Raw genomic sequence first — 17,532 nt, forward strand, 5'->3', positions numbered from 1 at the left:
CTGCTCCTCCGCAGAGCTGAGGTCTGGTGGCACCAAATGCACCCTGATTGCTTCCTTGGGTGAGTGTCCGCGGGGTCCAAGTCACAGGCTATGCACCGCCCAGGCCTGGGACAAAGGGGGACATGTAGGAGGGCTGCTCCTGTCTGCTTCTGAACACTCACGGCAAACAGCCCTGGAGGCCTGAGTGCCCGGCTATCGGTGGGCCCGCGAGACGGGGGCTGGCTGGTGCATCACCGCGCTCCCACCGTGTCCTGCTCCTGTCAGCATGTCTGTTGCCTTTGTTTTCTTTCTGCTCCGTCTCCAGCCGCAACGTGGTTTTCTCAAGAGCCAGGACCCGTTTACCACATGTACGCTGTGCCCAGGGCCCAGCATGTTCGTTCAATAGATGTGCGCCCAGCAAGGAATTTAGTGACGGCTCAGTTGCCTCTCCTTTCTTGTTATGTAACCGTTTCTTTACCAAAGAATAAAAGACATTTGGATTGAAGTGTCTCTTGAATTTTTCCATTACCGGCCTCTTGCGAGATTGTCATGCTGGATTTTGGATGCCCCACTTTTCCTCCTCAGGTCCGAGGCTTTAGGGAGACTGTGTGGGGACACCGTGGATTAATCTTCCCATTTGCTGAAAATAGAAGGCTGCTAAATAAAACATTTAAAACTGCTGGTGATGGGTCTTTTGCATTTTTCAATTAAACATGTGCAATTGTCTTTATACTAATCACTTCATACTAACTTGCAGAAGATCGTGGAGGGTGTCTTTCACACGGAAAGCCAGATAGTCTGCACCCCAGCACAGGGGTGAGGACAGGGGGCTGACTCGTTCTGGTGAGAAGCAAGAGGCCAGCCAGTGGAAAGGGACCTGTAAGGAGAAAAACATTGTTCACGAGAGACGGGACGAAGGGGACAGGTGGAGGGACGTGGGCGACACGGCCAGATGTGGGAGGGAGTGAGGCGAGGCCGTTCTGGACACGGAGGGCGGAACCCGGCCGCCTTCTCTCAGCTGCTGGACTTGGCCCCACACGGTCTAATGGGAAGGGAGCTTAGGACCTACATTCAGCCCCCGTCTTGTCTCACCATCACCACCCCTGGGGCAGATGCACCCTGATCCTCAGGGCAGAAGATGAGTTGAATACACTGTGATCTGGAGGCGCAGGACAAGTTGATACTTGATTGAATGCATGATTGTCTAGGTTGGTCCCTGACTGCCCAGTCATGGGGAGTGGCCTGGCCCAGACCTGAGGGGGTGTTGGGGTGCATGGGGAGGGGCTTACCTGGGCAGGGCACAGAGTTGCTCACAGGCACAGTGAGGGCACGACCTGGGCCAATGGTACTGGGACTGGAGGGAGACCACAGGCAAGACTGGGGGTGACACATGCACCTCGGGCTGGAGTGACAGACAAACAGAACAGGCCTGGGGTGCACAGTGCGCCATGTGCAGGCCCAGCTTGGCAAGTGGATACCCCATCCACCAAAGGGGCTGCAGGGAGCTGGGGAGGACAGAGGAGGCCCCCCAGCCTGCTGGTGGCCCCCATACCCAGAGGGGCAGGGGACCCTCCCAGCCTGCCGGCATCCAGAGGCAGAGGGGACCCAGCGGGCAGAGGGCTTCAGGAAACGGTCCTTGCCCACCAGCCCCTGGACAGCACCCAGGAGGCCCTCCTGGGGGGTTTGGGGAAGGCCTACTTGGACCTCCCCCCCGTAGGGTTTTTCATGGTGTGGCTCTGGCCTGTCCTGCTCATGGCCACATTGACACCAACTGAACCCAGGCACTGCACTGAGGGCTGGGCCACCCGGTAGACCTGCCAGAGTATGGCCTCAAGGGGAGAAGCCAGGGTCACCAACCTTTCCAGTGTGGCACCCGCAGTGCAGCAGCTCATCAGCCAGGTGGGTGGGCCATGGCTGGTGGCCGTGCCCTAAGCTGGGGATGCTGATGCTGAGGTTTTGTTCTGTCACACGCATCACCCTCCCTGAGAGCAGGTAGGCGATCTGCATGGACTGAGATTCTGAGATATTATTATACACCCCAGGGCTGAAATCAGGAACTGAGTATAGGGTGGAGGGGAGGAGACGGTGCTTCCTGAATGAAAACTTACTATTAACAGTTCAATGTACCTGTTGCACCCTGGTGACAAAGACATCTCTGCAGCTCTGGCCACAGAGAAATCTGGCGAGCCACGGCATGTCCAGGAAAAGGGTTAGTTCAGATCCTGTCAGTCACGGCCATCCCATATCGCCTGCTGTGTCTACCCTGGAAATGGGACTCATACCTACTTTCTGGTTTGCATTTAAAAACAAAAATTATATTGTAAGTTAAGTTGTTTAAAGCAGCACTAGGAATTGCTGCTAATTCCTCACCCAATACAGGAAAGCTTTAGCCAAGAAGAAAACTGATTATACATAATTCTTAAAAAATATCAAAAATACCATTCTGTATACTTTAAAGAGGTTAAAAGTGTATATCCATAATGTGCCCAAACATTTGGGTGTAATTGGTATTTAGGGGTTAATTTGTGAGTCAGTTTAAAGAACCTTAAAGAACCCACATCCAATACACTTCAATCATACTTCATTTTATGCTAGTGTTTCAGGGCTGGAGCTTCATAGCTGCTTGAAAATTGAAGAACACGCTTTAAAGAATAAAACTTTATTGATAGCAATAAAGATTAAAAAGCTTTCCAGCAAACTGTGAAGGCAGTTCCAAGAGGGATTATAAATGTGGAGAAAAATGCCAAAGTGCCAGAAAGCCCATAAAATGAGACAGTAAGTTAATAAGAGAGCTTCCTATGGTTACATCAAATAAAAATAACCCAAAACTCTGAACATAGAAAACAGCTGATGACACAAGAAAATGTTAGCTTTCTGGGGGTAATGTGATGGCTTTTCCCCCTTTCTATTTTAGTGTAATTTTCCAAATTTGATTTAATGCCAATATACAACTTCTATGCTGGAAAAATGATTTTTTTTTAAAATGAATTAATTAAAAAACCCAGCTAGAAACGGGTTTTTATTTTTCTCTCCTCTTGAAAACAAAGTCGATACATCTCTCTCTAGCAATAACAGGTTCCAACGCCTCTTTTCAGACAGTGATTTTTTTAAAAATACTTATTTTGAGTAAGTCTCAACAGCTGCCTTGGACTCTGTTGAGAGTCTGCTTTGCCTGCAAACCCAGGAGTGCAGGGCTGAGGTGCCTGGTCCTAGGCGGGCCTGAGGGCCTAGGCCCGTCCTTGGGTGCCCCCTGTGGCCGTGTCTCAGCGTCAGACCATGCTGTGCACCCGCCCCCACCTCCAAAGGCCACTTTCAGTGCCCACCTGTGTTTTGCCCTCTGACTTCACCTGAATATGATCTTCTGTTAAACACAAAATGGATTACAAGAAAGTCTGTGACCTCTGCTGGCACCCAACACTCTCGCAGATTCCCATGACCTGGTGCTGTGACAGGGCACTGTGACCCGGTGCTGTGACCCAGTGCTGTGACCTGGGCGCTGTGACCCGGGCACTGTGACCCAGTGCTGTGACCTGGGCGCTGTGACCTGGGCACTGTGACCCAGTGCTGTGACCTGGGTGCTGTGACCCGGGCGCTGTGACCCGGGCGCTGTGACCCGGGCACTGTGACCCAGTGCTGTGACCTGGGTGCTGTGACACGGCACTGTGACCTGGGTGCTGTGACCCAGCGCTGTGACCTGGGTGCTGTGACCTGGGCGCTGTGACCCAGTGCTGTGACCTGGCGCTGTGACCTGGGTGCTGTGACCTGGGAGCTATGACCCGGGCACTGTGACGTGGTGCCTGTGGGAGCCCCCCTGTCCATCTGGCCTTGGTGAGCACGTCTCAGGGCTGCTGCTGAAGCTGTGTCCAGGCCAGAGGGGAGCATCAGCTGAACAGTGTGGCTCACAGCAACCCTGTGGGCACCGGGTGAGGTGCACCTCACGCCACGGCAGCTCCCCTACACCCCACTAATGTCCAGCCTGCAGAAGCTGCCACAGAGCCAGGCCCTCACCCCACAGGCCCTCTTCCTGTCCAAACCTCAAGGTCACCTTTCCAACAAAACTCACCAGGGCCCCTCAGATGCTCCTGCAGCCCCAGCACCAGTGAGGGTGACCAAGCTTATTTTCATCCTGCCAGCCGCATGAGACTCCCGCAGTTTGGGGCACCATGCAGAAGCTGGGGGGCCTGGAACACTGCCACACTGCCACGGCCTCCCCATGAGCACTGAGCCAGCTCAAGCTCCTCTTCTGTCCACAGCACAAACGAGCTCCTGGGCCTTGGCACAGTCAGCGGACGTGCACTAAAGGGAGGCAACTGAATTGCCTACCATTGTGCACAAGCTCCTCCTGTTGTGTAGGATCGATTGCCTGCAAGAGTCTGAGCCCACAGCCATGCCCCAGGAAGAGGATGGGGTCACCAGGGAGGCCCCGGGAAGTCGGGGCTCTGAGGGCAGACACTGAGGTGAGGACCTCACTCCTTGGAGAACGGGGCTCCATGTGAGTGGGTCAGAGTCTGGGTGGCAGGGGCGGTGGCTGAATCGGAAGCCCTGAATCACAGGCTGGGAGGTGGCCACCCCCACCCCTGCCCCCGTGGGGGCCCAGCGGCCCGCGGCACGCAGCCAAGAGTGATGCTTGCTTCATTGTTGTTGGGAATCGTTCCGTGAGTCCAAGGATGGCAGAACTGTGATGGTACTTAAGGAAATTCAGACCCTTTTGATGTCCCACATTGAGATTTACACAGCATGGCTTTTGACCCCTGTGTCCCTCCGGACATCTGTGCTGCCCTTCACTCTGCGGCCTGGAGAAGCTACACCCACGGGCTCTGGGGACCCAGAGTCAGGGCTCAGCAGGGTCCTCTGCTTCCAGGGCTGCCGGCACGGCAGTGGCTGGGGTCGCATGGGAGGTTGAGGGCGGAAGGAACTTCCAAGGCTCCTGGTTGGCCAGCCTTGTCTCCTTGCGGATGTGGGACGGAGGGCCGTGGGGCCGCCCGCAGAGCTGGGGGGCTGCCCATACCTCCACGTGGGTCCCCACCGGAAGAGCATGTGGGCTGCTGGGCAGAGTCTCATATAGTCCAGGCTAAGTGGCTGTCACCCTGCAGGTCATGAGCAAGCCACAGCCTGCATGAGGGGGTCACACCAGGACCCGGGCTTCCTTGGTGTGGCGTATGGTTTCTCTACAGGAGCTCAGGGACACTGTCAGCTCTGCCATCCTATTACCAGCAGGCCAGTGCCCACAGCTGCATGAGAAGCAGTGTTTTGCTTAGAATCTTTCATCTTCAGAACAGCATTTCAGTGAGAACTCCAGTGTTTTCCAGGGTTTCTCAAACATTCTCAGGAACTGCAGAGCCCTTCCTCCTGATGGCCCCTTCCGGTGCCCTCTTAGCCTCTGGCTTTGTTCCCACAGCAAGGCCCCTTCTGCTTGGGGCGGGTCCCCAGACACCCACATGGAGGGCTTGACTGCAGCCTGCCCTGCCCGCTCACATCCCCCAGGCCTCACCCGGCAGGGCCTGGATCCGTTCTACAACCTCCACCATGCTCAGGCCGTCCGTCCCCAAGCATCCCCTGCCTGATTCCTCTGTGGACTCTGGTTCAGACACAGATTTTGCCCCCAGTCGCCTGCTTTCTTATCGTGACTTTCCTGCCTCTGGGTTGTTTTTCCAGCACTCCCACCTCTGTGCTCACAGGAAATGGGGCTTTCTTACGCTCCCATTATCAGCCTTGCTGTCACACTGGCCTTTTTCCTGTTCTGAACAAAATTTACTGCATCTCTCTGCTCCTTCTCCCCAGCTTCCCTGCCTTCACAAAGTTAATTGCAACCTTTAACATCAAACGGTCTGAAAAAACACACCTTCTTCATTTTATGTCCCACCACATCCGCACTTCTCTGTGAAAATACTGCGATAATCAGCTTTGCCCCTTGCTGTTGGTGGGCCTTGTGCACCAGGAAGCCTGTTTCCAGCCCGCCCGGGGAAGCACCCAGAGCACGTCCTCCGTGAGATCCTCACTTTCTCTGCCACCAGCCCTTCCCTCATGCTGGTTTAGTGCCTCTGGTCACTTGTTTCTAGAAGAAGCCACATCCCTCAATACCCACTGAACTTACCTCCCACAGCAGGTGCCACAGTGGGCTCCCTGGGGAGCAGGCACTGAGGGGGAAATAGAGAGGTGGGGCTGTGCCTGTGGAAACGGCAGGTGTGGGGAGCAGGAAGGGCCACTAAAGCCTTCAGACCCTGCAGCTGACCTGGGCCTTCCCACAGTGGGGCACCAGGCAAAGGGTCAGCACCTGGGTGTGGGCAGCCCCAGCCCCAGAGCAGACCCAAGGCCCCCTGGGGCATCAGCCTAGGGCACAAAGGAGGGGGTGGCGTACAGCCTGGCAGCTTTCCTTTCCGGAGAAACATGCCGTGGAGACCTGGGGTCCTGGGGGGAGGCGGGAACAGGCGGCCTGGCCCCCTCAGCACCTCACGAACCCTCACTAGCCCAACCAGGGTGCTCAGTGGCTATAGGGGATGGCAGGGCTGCAGGAGCAGGGGGCCAGGTGGCTTCCCCAGGATGCACCTGTGGCCAGCCAGGCATCACAGTTTCCTGGCCACCACAAGGCCGAGCTGGCAAGCACCCCGCAGACCCGCAGGATCACAGTGTCAGAGTGGGGGCACCGAGTGTGCCCTGGGCGCCATCCTGCCCCTCCTCCCGGCCACAGCCTGTCTTTCCCTCCTGCACAGCCCCTGGTTTTCTGCATGCATTCCCTCCAGCCCCTGCTCCGTGGCCACACATGCACCACACGCTGCAAAGCGGCACAGCCCTCCCCAGGCCCGCTCTGGCACAGAAGGCTGGACTGCGTCCACACTGCCCAAAGCTGTTCCTTGTCTGGGCTTTGCAACCCCTTCCATTTCATAGGGAGGAGACTGTCAGGCTGGCTTTTCCAGAACTTCCGGGTTCCTCAAGGCCTTTTGCAAGCTGACGAGTGAAGCGCCTGTCCCCCGTGGGCTGCTCTTGGTGTTTGGTGTGGCTCGGGGGCTGCAAAGGGAAATACAGGTCTGGACAGGGCCTGTATTTTAAGGTATTTTAAGCCAACACCTGCTCTCCTCTTGTTTAATGAAAACTCAGCTATGTCCAGATGAACTAATGTGTCCTGAATGCCTCTAGTACCACATTCGTATATTTATTTAGCACAATGCCCCTCGGGGTGCATTTTCACCAAGAGGTAAAGGCACAGACAGTCCAGTGGCCTGTCCAGAATCTCACGGTGCCCAACCCACCGGACTCCAGGCCCGGACAGTCCCAGCCACTCTTCACTTCTCGTTGCACATTTATTTATCCCAGTTGCAGATCAGGATGAATCCTGCCTCAGTCAGAGCTCAAAGCAGCCTAACCCACCTGGCTAGGTAAACCCACCTCTTCAGGTGACATAGCCCCAGGTCTCAGGCCGGTCCCCGCCTCAATGCCATGCTTGACTCGCTTCTGTAAATGGAGGGACCATGTGCTCCCACCAGTGGGTGCTGAGTCCTTCTCAAGAGCAGGTCCAGGAGCTAAAGCTGGGCCCTGCCTTCTGCTGCCCTGCGTGGACCACACACTCTTCCCACCTGCCCAGATGCCCCTTAGCTACTTGCAAAGCCTGGCCATGTCTGAGCCATGACCACACCCATCCCGATATTCTGAGCATCTGGGGCGGCCAAGACAGGACCGCCGGCTGCACGGCTCACTGAGCCACATCTGTGCTCTCACATGGGACCACCTCAAACCGAACAGCTCTGCACTGCAGAGGAAATGGCTCACAGAAAGAAGAGCAGCCCACCGCATGGCAGAAAGGATTTGCAGGACAATGACGGGGCGCCTGCCTCCTGCCCCCCAGCTCAGTCAGCCCTCCTCACCACACTCATCCCAGTCAGAGCATCAAGTCCTCTCTGTCCTTGGCCAGAAGAAAGCAGGTCCAGGGGCCCCTGGGCGAGCCCACACCTGCCCTGTGCAGACCTGGGCAGGAGTTCACCCAGGCCAGCCAGGGTCTGCCCTGCCTCATGGGCATGCACACAGAGGAGGGGCTCCCAGTGACTGTGTGTGTGTGTGTGTGTGTGTGTGTGTGTACCCTCCCACCTCTGCCCAGGGGCTCCTCCCTGGGAGGCCTGCCTCTCTCTGACCCTGTCTGATCTTCCAGGGTCTCCCATACCCCCTTTTCCTCTGTAAAACCTGCACTTTCTCACTCTCAGAGCTGGCTGGTCACACACACAGATGTGCACAGAACAACATTACCTGCCCCTGGGTGCCTAGGCCACAAAGGGTACGGAAGGGTCATATTCTGACCTTTCTCCTAAGGTCAAGCATCTCTTGAGCCAACAGTCATTTCCCAAGTTGACAGGCAAGCCTCCCAATCCTGCCCCCGAACCCTGAGCCAGCTCCCAGGTGACTCTATCTGGGGACAGCAGATGGACTGGACTGCTCCCTGACACGGACCCAGGATCTGGGTCTATTCCTGCCAAAATTCTGACCACAGATGTGTTTTGTTCATGTCATCCTGCTCTGACCACCCAGGTGTGATCAGGTCATCCGCACTTCCTAAGGCAAAAACTACTGAAATGGCGCAATTTTCCCCAGAATTACTTATGACCATCAGCGCATTGCTAACAGGAGCCTGCCCTCCTGGTGATGACAAGCGTTCTGCATACAGGCCCCGTTTGGTAGACGATACTCGGGGGTGAATTAGAGCCTCCTGGGAACAAACAGGCTGGTGGAATGCCTGCAAAGCATTGAGTGCATGGTGTGCTGGTTTCCTGATTGGGGCCCCACCCCAATCCCCTCCAAGCACACTGGTCTGTGGGCACTCCTCAGCACCCTCGGCCCCTGCTGCTTCCCCAGCCCTGGGCCCCCCTCCCCCTCGGAGGCTGGAGCAGCTGCATAACTGGGCGTTTCCTGCCACCTCCCTCCCTGGGGCTCTCCTTTTGACTGGTCACTCCAGTGAATGGCCGTGCAATTCCAGAGCTTTTATGAGGAAGCCTGAGCTTTGATTTTTTGACAATCACCAAAGTCCCCCTTGAACATGCAGCCTTTGATTGTCACTTGCAATTAGCAATAGCATTCACTGCAGATCGGCAGCACGCACGCTGGCAGGGGGCCCCTGATATGCATCGTGTTAGGGCCGCACACATGTGGGTCTAAACAATAAAGGTGGGGCCTGTGCAAGGGGGTGTTTATGCCCTTGGCTGCAGATTAATCACTGTCTTTCATGCACAGTGATCTTCAACCATCTCCCTGTTCTTCCAAAATGAGCTTGGGAATGAGACTGACCACATGCCGTTGTCCATTGGGCATTCATGAAGGATGGACAATCGCTGAGCTGGAAGGAGCCCTACCACCAGAGAGGGGAAGACTGGTCTTCTGTCCTTTGTGAGTGCAGCTTTTATAACTACATGACTACTTAAATCCTGATCATTACCATTTGCTTCCTAAAAATATCTGTCTCCCCAGCCTGTATTTAGAATGGAAAACCCTGTGCTTGGAATGCTCCTGCTGCCCTGGGGGAGGCGCCCCCCAGTCCGGTGACCCTGCCCCAGCTGTGGTCACTTAACCCCTTCCTGGCTGTGACCTGCATCCAGGCTGAGGGAGAACAAGGACCTGAGAACCGTAAGGGGCATCTCCCCCAAGGGCCCTCCCTGTGCGTCCACGACCAGCAGGCGTGAGGTGGCCCAGAGAGTCACTGGATGGCTCTGGGCGTCCCCTGGGTTCAGTGATCTGCCACGCGAGTCCCATGTCCTGGCAGAGAGGGCTGCTTGAGGGCATGGCTGCATCTGCATAGCCTTGCCAGGTGGATGGGGGCAGGTTCTGCCTGGGGGTGCGCTCTGCCCAAGGGGCCCCGCTTCCAGAGTGTGTTTCCTGGCCTTGAGGGCCCAGGAGGTTGAGCCTGAGCACGAAGCTACCCCCAGGATCCCGGAGGGCAAGGACATGCGGCCACCTCAAGGGCACCTTTGCTTAATCCTCACGGCAGACACAGCACAGTGGGGTGCACATTGTCCTCCGGGAAACAGCAAATGCTCATGCAGAGCATGACTTGGGGGTGCTAGAATCGGCCACGGAGGCCTGCACGGTCTTGGCCCAGTGGCAGAGACCTGGCTGCTCGCCTGGACTGCTTAGTGCCTAAAGCAGCACCAGAGTGGGAGTAAGGCCTCCAGGGAAAGACCCAGGGCCTGGGGGAGGGTAGCGGGGCAGGGAAGGGCAGTGGGGTGGGCTAAGGAGCTGATGCATTTCCTGCCACCACAGAGACCGAGGGGGTAGTCAAGGGCTGTGGCCAGGCTCCCTGTGCGCTCCACAGAGACTCCAGGAGAGCAGAGAGCCAGGACCCTGGCACTTCAGTGAGCTGAAGCAGGTCAAGCTGTCTGCCCAGCCCCAAAGCGGAGCACCAGACACCCTAGCAAGCTAGACCTTTGCTGAGATTGGCAGATGCCACGCAGAATTCTCTGTGGGGAGGTAGTATTGCTCTTGCTTTTTTCACTACCTGGGACTTGAGACGGCTGCTAAGGGTCACAAAAGAGGGGCATGAGACTGTCCTGCTTGCAAGCTGACCCGAGAGGCTGCATTGGTGGGTGTGGAAGCAGGAGACAAGAGACACCCAGTCAGAGACACTGAGCATGAGCGCCTCACACTGAGGTCGGGTCCTGTGGGTGGCACAGGCGAGGACCTGAGCCTGGGAGCCAGGTCCTTTATTAACATGCCTGTGCCTTGCTCACCAGAGATATGAGCCTTCCAAGCTCGCTGTGTAGCTTCCTTGAAAAGAAGGAAGGCAGACCTCCTGGCTGTAGGATGAGCCAAGCACAGAGGCACAGAGAATCTTCTCCTGCACCAAGATGCTTGCCAGGGCATCGTCTCCACTGCTGTGAAATGCGGAAGACAAGCCAAAGACACAACGGGACTGGGGTCGGTACCTGGCATCGTGCCCAGGTCATATGTGGCCATTAAAACATATGCTGTGGAAGCATGTTTAGTAGCTTGGAAGATTAATCAAAAACACAATGAAGTAAAAAAATAGGTTAAAGTTTATACAACAGATTTCCACTTTGGAGAGAGAAAATGTGTATATAAACACCTAGGAAACAAAACAAAATGATAATAGTATTGGGTAATGGGCTTCTGAATGATCTATCACTTACCTTTTGCTTATCTCTATTTTATACATTAGTAAAGTATAATAAAATGCATTTTGGGGAAAAAAACTAGGTAAATAAGTGAATGTCTTCAAAGATAGTCATTGGTTCTTGGTTCTGCACCAGGATGGGGCGATGGCCCTGCACCGGCCTGGCTCCGTCGAGTCACCCCTTCCTGGCCAGCTGGCGGAGAGCAAGGCGGATCCTGAGGAAACAGCCCCGCAAAGCCGTGGCCGCAGCTGTCAGCCACTCCGCAGCCCCTCAAAAGTCCTATTCTCCACCGTCCTCACGGTCCCTGGGACGGCGGTAGCCTGGTGCTCGAGGTCCAAAGGGCTGGAGCTGCTGGCAGCGTGACGCTCGCGATGCTGGTGACAGGGCAGAACACCCAGAGACTCAAGATTTCTCTTACGTTCCTGACAGCTCATTGTACAATTGCCCACCATAGTTTTAGCTAATCCCAGGCCCAGAATTTAGAAGAAATTACCCTGAAAATAGGAAATAGGAGGGGGCAAATAGAAGCTTACTGAGAATCCTGGGATGTTAAGTGGTGGGGGGCCAGTCGACTGTGCCTGCTGTGGGTCATGTGACAGGGGAGGCAGGACAGGGCTGGGGGCTCTGGTGCCGTGTGTCTCTGTGCAACAAGCCCCTCCCGTCCCTGTCATGGCCCCTTGCCCCCATCCTGACCCAGGACCACCGGTCTCTCTGTCCTGGAAGCCTCTCTACATGCTGCCCCTATCTACCCCTATTCTGCCTGCAGAATTCAGACCGTTATCCTTGCCCATATAATTCATTGCCCTCAGCTATCGGGATCACAGGGGTACCTGCCAGGTGTCCTGACACCAGCTTCCGGAGGCGCTGCTGTCCCCTCCCTAGCCCCCGACCTTAGGCTTCTGCAGTCGAACATCATGCAGTCCAACATCACGCTACCGTGCTGCTTATCTTCCGCAGGCCTTTCCACTCTGCTCCTCCTTTCAGAGAAGTACAGGCACACCCTCACCTCTCTGTAGCTGTCCAGGCCCCCCAGCCCCATGGACTCACATTCCCTGCCGGAGCCCCATCCTCTTGCTGGGGGCCTCCTCCTTCCCCCTGGGGATCCCCTCCTCCTCACTGGGGACCCACCTCTTACTTGCTGCCCCAAGGATCAGAGATCACTGAAGTTCCCTCCTAATTATACGTTGTCTTTTTTTATGTAATGATTGCTTTCACTCCCCACTTGCCTTGTACATTCCTTGAGGAGAGAGACATATACATAGGAAATCTCAAAAATATGTGTAAAGGGGTTGGGATGGGGATGGGGAGTGGGAGGCTGGGGGCTGCCTCAAAAGCAGTGAGCAGTGGTCCTGACTTCAGAAAATTAAAGTATGCTGGTTTACCAGCCACAGAAAGAAGTAAAACTTTACATAATGTGCAAAGCCACTTTGTGCATCACTGCCGAGAGAACACAGTGCAACGGCTGAGAATACCCCGGAGGACAGGATGACCACCCTTCCGGGTTCTGAGCGCCCGGCCAGGGCAGCACTGCGGGAAAGGAAGCAGGCGCTGTGGCCGCAGACAGCCCACCCATCAGGCTGCTTTGGTCCCATTGTTCATGCCCTGCCCCTCACCTTTGCTTCCAGTTCAACAAACAAGCATGAGAGCCTCAGAAATCCAGGCTTCAGCCCTGCATTCTGGTGGGGGCAGTGGGGCCAGCACCCTGAGGTGCCTGGGCAGCAGCCTGGGAAGCCCGGCCAATGGGGACACGCGCAGTAGCCACCAAGGGCCTGGCACAGGGCTCCTCGGAAGGAAGCGGCCCTGACTCGGGATGTCACACAGGCTCAACTGATGGAGGCAGGGCACCACCCAGCCCTCTGAACCCCTGCCCCCACCAGGGAGAGCACAGCCCCATTCAGCTTCCATCTGCACTGTGCCTGGCCCCAGGTGGGAGCAGGCAGGAGAGCACCCAAGACCGGGGGCCGAGTGGGAAGACTCCCACTCTGGGCACAAGCCCTCCTGGGGAGAGAAGACCAGTGGCTCAGACACAGAGCAGGGACGCAGAATGGAAGGACACTGGGCGCATGACCTTGAGAGGGGACGCATTCTTCACGTTCGTTATGAAGACGAGCAGGTCACGTATGTAAGGTGGCTCTGTGTTAAGTGCTTGAAAATATCTCAAGTGTTCTAAAATATTATCCCCAAGCTTTCAAAACCCTCAAAAATCAATTAGTTCGACTCCAGTGTCCCAGTGGCAGGACCTCAGGGTCCCCTGGCTTGCCCAAGATCACACAGAAGGCTGAGTGGCCTCCAGGGGCACCCTGCCTTTCAGGGCTTTTTCCTCAGCATCGCCCAGCCTGGGCCCTTCATCCCAGGATGTGTGGGCATGAATCACAGGGTATAGACAGCATGTGTGGGAATCTACACCTACAATGGTCACGAAATGATAATAGCAGCCTTCATCACCTGGGTCCTGCTAGATGCCAGGCCCTGGGTTATCATGTGACATTACGGGTCCTTCCTCCCACACTACCCACATGCAGCAGACATTAGTGTCCATATACTTATCGTCTCTCATGTGAGGATCAGGAAGACCCGTAGGCTAGTGGGTGGAGGATTCAAGATCCAGATGCAGATAAGAAAAAAAATACATGACTTTTTCTTAATATAAAATCAGCTACTTTTTGTCCTTGAGGTCTGATGACGCAAGCTTGCATTTTCCTGTCTTCCTCTCTATTTGTGTTAAAGATCTGCTCCTTGGTGACCTCACCTCTCCTCAGCCTCCCACTGGTGTGACCATGGTGGCAGGGGGAAGGACTGAAACAGGTGACCCTACCATTTGTCAGTGGCTCCAGAATGGGTCTGATGTGGGAGAGACACAGGACCATGAACTAATGGAACTTTTGTGCATTTTTTTAGAGAGGTAAATGTGAACAATTCCAAATATTGGCAAGGATGTGAAGTAATAAAAACTCTCACACATCTTTGGTAGAACTATAAATGATACAAGCTCACTGAAAAAAGGGCTGTCAGTTTCCTATGAAAATAATTGTACACCTTCCTTATGATCTGACAGTTCTGATCTGAGATGCTTACCCAAGACAAACAAAAATATACATCCACAAAAAGACTTGTAGAATAATATTGATAGCAGCTTTATTCATAATAGCCCGGCACTGGAAATAGCCCATATGGCCTTCTCCAGGAGAAGCGTAATACTAAGGGATAATATTATGAAATGCTTGAGATATTTTCAGTGGTACATCCATTTAATGGACCCTGCTTGACAGTGAGAAGAGTCAGGCTACTGATGAACAACAATGTGGATGAACTGCAGAAACATGGAGCTCTTACACTTAAGACCACACTCTCTGAATGTCCATGTTAATGCAAAACAAGTCTGTGATAGAAAAGAATTGAGAATGGCTAGACAAAGGTGGACCAGGAGGGGACATGGCCTGACTGTGACTGCTCACCTTCATTTTTATCTGCCTACCCTGTGGTCAGCCATGGAGTTCAGTGACTGGATAGCAAGTCCTGTGGAGATCGCCTCTCTTGAAAAGAAAGCTGCGTGGGATCCACCTGTGTTCTCCATAGAATTTTCAAGGTATATAATAGTCCCAAGGCTTGTGAAGGTGTTCGGCTGTCCTGTTGCTCCTGCTGCACCGGGCAAAGGGCAAGGGCCATGTGTCCTTAAAGTGTGCACTCTGAGCCTGCCCTTGGTCTGCACTAGCTGAGAGTGGGGTTTGCAGTTCACTTATTATGTATCCAGGCATGAAATGTCTCTGAGAAAGACCCCAGTGGGTTCTGTCTCCCTCAAGAGCCTCACTCCCCCACCAAAGTCAGGCTGGCAGAGGGTTGCTCAGGTCAGTGAGGTGTGAGATGTGACATGACCACCTGCAGCAGATCCTCTACAAGTCAACATGTGGCTCACAGCCCCTCTTCCTGTCAGTATTGACCAGTAGTACCCCAGGTGAAGCCACCCCAAAAGGCTAAGCTTCTGATAAAGGTGGGGTGAAAAGACCACATCTGATTCACAACCAGCATGGAATATGACAACATACAAGCCCATGTTTCTGGAAGCAACAGAGACCTGGGGTCTACTGGGTGTCACAGCCTAACCTAACCTATCCTGACTGGTGGTCGTCTTACAGGAAAATCTGCTTCATCACTGGAATACGAATTCACAGCTATAAGGAAGAGAGTGTGTGTAGAACCTACAGACCAATCTCTCTCATGAGCATAGATGCAAAAATCCTCAACAAAATATTAGCAAATAAAAATCAATAATGTCTAAAAATAATTCTACATCAGGACTAAGTGGGATTTATCCCAGGTATGTAAGGCTAGTTCAACACTAGAAAATCGATCATGTGATCTACCACATCAACAGACTAAAACAGACAGATCACATGATTCTATCAATAGATGCAGACAAAGTGCTTGACGAAATCCAGTACTACTCATGATAAAAACTCTCGATAAGTCAGGAATAGACCAGAACTTCCTTAACTTGATAAAAAAAATATATACAAAAAACTTAGAGGTAACATTGTACTTAAAGGTGATAAAATTGATATTTTCCCACTAAGACCAAAAACAAGGCAATGGTGTCTTCTCTCACCTGCCTTTTCAATATCATATTGTATGCTCTACCTAATGCAATAAGGCAAGAAAAGGAAATAAAAGGTATACAGACTGAGAAGGAAGAAACGAAACTCTGTTTGCAGATGATATGATCATCTACACCAAAAATCCAAAAGAATCAACAAAAATATCCTGGAACAGGAAGAGTGGAGGAAGATGGCAGAGTTGAAGTTCCTGAGATCACTTCCTCCCATGGACACACCAAGGCAGCAACTATGTATGAAACAACTCACTCTGAAAACTACCCATGGCTAGTGACATAAAGAGAAGGCCACACAGAGAAGGGTGAAGGGCAGATGTGTGGTTGGGATCCAAACACCACTCCCGTGCACAACAACCCACAGCGGGAGGGAAAGATGGCAGGGGAGTGAGGGGTCATGCTCCACACCAGGCACCCCTGGCCCTGGGCACCTGCCCCAGGAAGACAAGCCCCCCTAACGTCTGGCTCTGAAAATCAGCAGGGCTGAGCTATAGGAGAACCCGAAGAGGGTGGGAGGCCAAGTCTCTGTTCTTAAAGGGTTGGGGCGCTGTATCAATTGGTCTGAGATCCCACACAGAAGCAGGAGTTTGAGAAGTGCCTGTGTGGTATGTGAAGGACTTTTATTAACTAATTTTAGTACATGTGTCAGAGGAATGGGGATCTGTAGGAGTTTTCCTCCAGTAGCAGTAGTGTTGGCAGGTGCCATTTTCTTGCCCTCTGACAGCCTAGCTGGCCAGATGCTTGTGGGAGCCAGTTCTGACACTCCAGCCACCTTGCCAGCACCACTCACCCTACCCCAGTGTCCCCTGTGCACTTATTCCACCCCAGCAGGTGCCCCTACAAAGAGGCACCCACCCTGCCTCACCCAGTGGGCAGCCCTGGCTGGGACCAGCACATCTCCAGTGACTCCTGCTCCCAGGAGGAGAGAGCTAGCCTTGCCCACCAGTGCATCAGCAATAGAAACAGCCCGACCTCTCAGGCAGCTGTGCCGGGAGCAAGTCCTCCCACAGGGCACCCATAATAATCATGCCCATCATTGCAGACAGCCAGGCGGAGGTTCTGGACCTGCCCCCAGCCTACTCACAGGCATCACAGCCCAGTCACAGCAGGAGGGCGCACTCCCCTTGGAACATCTGGTCCTGAGGAACAGGGCATGTTTTTCTTCTGGGTCCTGCAGGACACCTATTATGTTAGGCCACTGCTTTCAAGACCAGGAGATGTAGCTGACCTGCCTAATGCCTAGAAACAAGCACAGAGACCCAGAAAAAATGAGGAGGCAGAGGACTATGTTCCAAACAAAGGAACAAGGCAAAGTGCCAGAAAGAGCGCTGAATGAAACGGAGGTAAGCGATCTGACTGATAAGGCATTCAGAGTGACGGTCACAAAGATGTTCACCAGGCTGGAGAGAAGACTGAATGAACACAGTGAGAACTTCAATGAAGAGCTAGAAAATATAGAAGAGAACCAGTAAAAGCTGAGGAATATAATAACTGAAATGGAAAACACACAGAGGAAATCATGCTCAGATTAGAGGATATGGAAGAATGGCTCAGTGATCTGGAAGACAGGGAAGTGGAAAGCAGTCACTTGGGAAGACAGCTTGGTGGTCACAAAACTGAACATGCTTTTAACATACAACCCAGCAATCACATGCCTTGCTATGTACCCAAAGGAGCTGAAAACTTACACCTGCACAAAGGCCAGCACAGGGACGCTTACTGCAGCTTTATTTGTAGTTGCCAAAACTTGAAAGCAAGTCAGATGCTGTCAGTAGGTGAATGGACAAATAAGCTTAGGTACATCCAGATAATGGAATATCATTGAACGTTAAAAAAAAG

At 53.6% G+C, this 17,532-nt stretch overlaps 1 long non-coding RNA gene across 1 annotated transcript; it reads right to left on the reverse strand.

The window, feature by feature from the left end:
• Positions 1 to 503: 503 nt before the first annotated feature.
• Positions 504 to 3,425, reverse strand: LOC140845464 (uncharacterized). The gene is made up of 4 exons (XR_012124230.1): positions 3,303 to 3,425; positions 2,107 to 2,268; positions 1,269 to 1,381; positions 504 to 856 (listed from the first exon to the last, which is right to left on the reverse strand). It is a non-coding gene; the product is annotated as an uncharacterized lncRNA (long non-coding RNA).
• Between the last annotated feature and the right edge of the window lie 14,107 nt (positions 3,426 to 17,532).

This window comes from Manis javanica, chromosome 13, assembly GCF_040802235.1.
Source record: "Manis javanica isolate MJ-LG chromosome 13, MJ_LKY, whole genome shotgun sequence".
In the NCBI taxonomy this organism is placed as follows: Eukaryota; Metazoa; Chordata; class Mammalia; order Pholidota; family Manidae; genus Manis; species Manis javanica.